Genomic DNA, 5,000 nt, shown 5'->3' on the forward strand with positions numbered 1-5,000 from the left:
AGTGGGGGTAAATAATGGTTTCGTTCAGGTCTCGAGGAGAAGCGGAAAATCACCCGGTAATCTTCAGGAATTTATCCTTGTCTGTTTCTCGAATGGTAGCCTATGGCAATTACGACCTGGGAGTGCTAAGCCCCATTTACTATACCCTCAATAATCTGTTTCTGTTTGAGGAATATCCTTGGGAAATATTGCAAACCTTTTTTTTTTTTGTAAAAATGAGAAACATTATTGGAACCAGTGAATCGCTTGTTTTTAGCGGTTCCTAACTGATTCTCTTTGGGGATTAATTCTTTTCCTGAATCTTCATTCACGGATAAAATCCTGATTTTATATCCTGATAAATAAATTCCTGACTTAATGGATGAATAGGATGGGATGGGTAGGATGGGAGACACATGCAGTCATGAGTGAGGATTGAAAAGATTAAGCGATATATTTCAGAAAAACTCACACGGTTAAAGTAATTTGTTAGATATTGCAATTCATTACTTTAAAATGACACCTGCCTTGCCATATTTATGTGTACGTATTTAGGTGGGGTACATACGGAACTCAAACCGAGAGAGAGAGAGAGAGAGAGAGAGAGAGAGAGAGAGAGAGAGAGAGAGAGAGAGAGAGAGAGAGAGAGAGAGAGAGAGAGAGAGAGAGGGTTGAGAAGACAATATATTTGCTTCATCCGACTTAGAAAGACTGACATGTAATATTTTCATATGCATTGAATAAAAATTATATTTGTACTTCAGTGGAGCCACAATTAAAATCCTTATCATTGATGACTCCTGCTTTATTCTAATACAAAAAGAATATTTAAAAAATGATTCTAGATTTAAAATCAAATTAAACTGAGAACAATTAGAGAGATCGCTTTGAAATCAGCCTCAACTATTTACAAGACAACAGACATCGGGAGGCTTCGAGTCGGGAGCGATAATTTAAAGAGTGAATTGCAGTTGATATTCGCGGTGTTTCTTCGCTCTCAATGCAAATTTCATCCTCCATGACCCCAAGAACAGGGACAATACGAGGAGAACTCACGTACTGCAGCCAATCTGGCTCTTGTCATTTGCATGTTAATCCGCATAATGATACGTCATCCCTCCATTTGTTGTATCTATAAAAGTGAGAAAGAAAAATGAGATGAGGGTCTGATTTTAGACAGGAACTGCGGATTGCTCTCGATTTCGGATAGAGAGAGAGAGAGAGAGAAGTCGGGGTGGTTTGAGAGAGAGAGAGAGAGAGAGAGAGAGAGAGAGAGAGAGAGAGAGAGAGAGAGAGAGAGTGTAACCCTCCATTTTCATTCTCAGGGACAATTTAGATACAATGTTGAATATCAAGGAACTTAACTGTTTCTTATTATAAATATTCTTTATGTTATGATTATAGATTCGTAATGCTATATATATGTATATATATACATCTGTATATAATATATATATAATATATATATATATATATATATATATATATATATATATATATATATATATATATATATATATATATATATATATATATATATATATATATATATATATATATATATATATATATATATATATATATATAATATAAAACATTATTCAAACATCTTTAATATCAACCTTGGAAATAATTTATTTTCAGATATATATTACCCGAAGGGGATTTTTTTTAGTTGATAAGAAGTTCGTCGCCTCGTGGGGGTTTAATGCGCATCACTGTAGTCCTGAGTTCTTGCCTTCCGTGGTTCGAGCCGACGAGACGACGAATTTATTATCAACTAAAAAAATTCCCCTTCGGGTAGCATGTATGAAAATATATTATTTCCGAGGTAGAGCGAATTGATATTAAAGAACGTTTGTAACTTAGTGCTTGTATGTATATATCATACATATATATATATATAAAATCATATATATATATATATATATATATATATATATATATATATATTTTTATTATATATAACAAATATATATATTCATTTTCTATTTTATAAAATTTGCCACAACACAATATCCCCTCTCAGACATTCATCGCTTTGGGCAACCTGACTTCATTATAAAAAAGTTCACCATGCCATTTCTAGAAATAACTAGAAAAGTCTGGCGTTCACTACCATATGACTTTTGATATATGAAAAACGGGGTTAAATGATATACGCCAGTATTGAAATTCTGAAGCTCCATTTCGGGCAGGTGGCTTTGGAAATTACTTTTTGATGGCGCCGGCGAAGCAATTTCCAATGGTCTCCAGTTTATAGGATTCCAAGTCTCGAATTGTGCGCAAACTTGTATTATTGTTCGTTATACGTTTCTTTTCATTTCATGTTCTCTTTTGAGGAACGATCTCGCGGATAGTATTGCCGTCTGAAGTTGGTCTTACCTCATGTGAAAACTGTTTAGCTTAGCGAGGCTGGTATTTTTAGCATTCCGCAGAGAAAAAGTTTCATGACGATGGAATGTTAGGTTTTGTTACTCAGACATGTTAACATTGTACCACGTATAGTGCTGTCAGTACAAAACATTTTTAACAGATACAATTATTGTTAAAACACAGTAAATAAAACAAAAATATAGAGGTAATGGGCAGACAACGATGCAGAAACCAATTCAGAAATACCCCGTAGGGGGATACCGCCGTCAATGCACCTCATGCGGTGCACTGTAGGCATTACTTAAGGTTTTTAGCAGCGTGTCATCGGTCCCTAGCTGCAACGCCTTTCGTTCCTTTTACTGTATCTCCTTTCATATTCTCATTCTTCCATCTTACTCTCCACCCTCTCCTAATAATTGATTCAGAGTGCAACTGCGAGGTGTTCTTCCTGTTACACCTTTCAAACCTTTTACTGTCAATATCCATTTCAGCGCTGAATGACCTCATAGGTCCCAGTGCTTGGCCTTTGGCCTAAATTCAATATTATATTCAATTCAATTCAGAAATAAAAGGCAAATGTAATTAATAATTAAAAATTTTTTTTAAAGAGGCCTTCATATTTTGGTACCTTATTTTTACCTCTTTTGGAACAGTGGTTATTCAAGGCAGCTCTTCAAATTAGTGATTTAACCTTATATTTTCCTGACCTTCCTTCAGTCCAGAACAGGGTGAATGGAACTCATTTTCTTATTTTTATAAGTATTATTTCAGCTACTGTCCTGGAGAGCTGAGTGAGTCTACAGGCCTCTCAGGAAGCCCCAGAATGAACATTAGGTTTTCATTTCCAACATCTGAGTTGTATAGCCTTTGAAATCTTATTTCTACTCCAATTTTTCATTAGCCATGTATTTTTCTATCATTCCATTTTTTCCACACACATTTCATGTGTTTTTTTCTGATTCACTTGCGTAACTTCATTACCTGTCATTCAAAGCGGTCTTTGTATTGCAGAAAATAATAGATGAATAAATAGTATCCTTACAACTCGGCCAATTTCTCTCTTGGCAATGTAAATCATTGATAATGTTAGATTTTTCATTTTCATTTCATAACCTCAGTTCAATTTCAATATAAAGGATTCTCCCTCCCCCCAAACCACCATTTCTCCCTCTTCGTTCTAATTTTGAATCGTAGATCTCTCTCTCTCTCTCTCTCTCTCTCTCTCTCTCTCTCTCTCTCTCTCTCTCTCTCTCTCACACACACACACACACACACACACACACACACACGGAAGAACATATATTTAAGCAATCTTCATATCAATGTTTGCCCATCCCAGTTTTCGATAAAGTCAATTTGGGGGAAAAGGGGCCGAAAGACCTTTGAGCTAGTAACAAGAGAGAGAGAGAGAGAGAGAGAGAGAGAGAGAGAGAGAGAGAGAGAGAGAGAGAGAGAGAGAGAGAGAATCGTTATTGGGCTATGAATATAGATTAAATGATTAGAAAATAATTCCGATAAAAAAAAAAACAAAGGAAGGAACTTAATATATATTTGAAACTTTTAAATATATTTTTGAAATATTTCCTAAAAAATGACAAGAAAAGGAAAAATAATCGTATTTTTAGTTTCAGAAAAAGAAAATGAATTTCCAACTCGTCTATTGTCTTCTGGTCGAGGGTAATTAGTGTGCTTGCATTACACTTTTTTTTTTTTATCACTTACCGTTCGCTTCAATATGCTCAATTGTCCTTTTCCTTGGCAGAAAGGTCAACGGGTCATGTGCTGAAAGAGGTCACTTACGAAAAGGTTAAAGCTAATAATTTACTATGAAAAATATAAAGTTTAGCTTAATTTCGAAGGGAACATTGTTATTTTCGGGTTCTTTGATGACAGGGGCAATTACTATAATTATATTTTCTATCATAAAAAAATAAAACGAAGAATTCAGAAAGGATTGTTAATCTGTCCAATTTGGTTCCACTATTCAGAAAAAAATGATTGGAAGCTAACTTGAAATTATTTGTATTTTTTTGACAGCTGATTGTCACGAAGTTTCCAGGTTAAGACCTTTTCAGGTATTTGAAAAGATATTACAAACTGAAATATTTTGAGATTTCATGTCAGAATTTGACATTGTTCACCGAAAGAATAAAAAAGTGTGGCAACTCCTTGCTGAATATATGATATTAGGCTTCGTTGCTTTTCTCCGTTGTAATAAAAGGTATTAGTTGATGTTTCAGGGAAATTCGCAACGTTACAAACATGTAGTGATTCTCGATGGAGAAATTATATATATATATATATATATATATATATATATATATATATATATATATATATATATATATATGAAATTTTTATCACACCGTGATTTACATACAATCATGAAGCTGCAAATGTCGTTTAATATCCAATTCACGCTACTTCGGGAATATCCCCGATGGGGAATTATCACCGAAGGGGAATTTTTTAAGTGATAAATGGATCGGTACCGCCGGGTCTCGATCCCTCGACACAGTACCTTCCAACGACTCCATTCGACGGCCAACCCATTGAGCCACCAAGATCGAGGCCTGGCGGTAGCCTACTGATCCATTTATCACTTAGAAAATTCCCCCTCGGTGATAATTCCCCATCGGGGATAA

Source organism: Macrobrachium rosenbergii, chromosome 22, assembly GCF_040412425.1.
Source record: "Macrobrachium rosenbergii isolate ZJJX-2024 chromosome 22, ASM4041242v1, whole genome shotgun sequence".
Taxonomy (NCBI): domain Eukaryota; kingdom Metazoa; phylum Arthropoda; class Malacostraca; order Decapoda; family Palaemonidae; genus Macrobrachium; species Macrobrachium rosenbergii.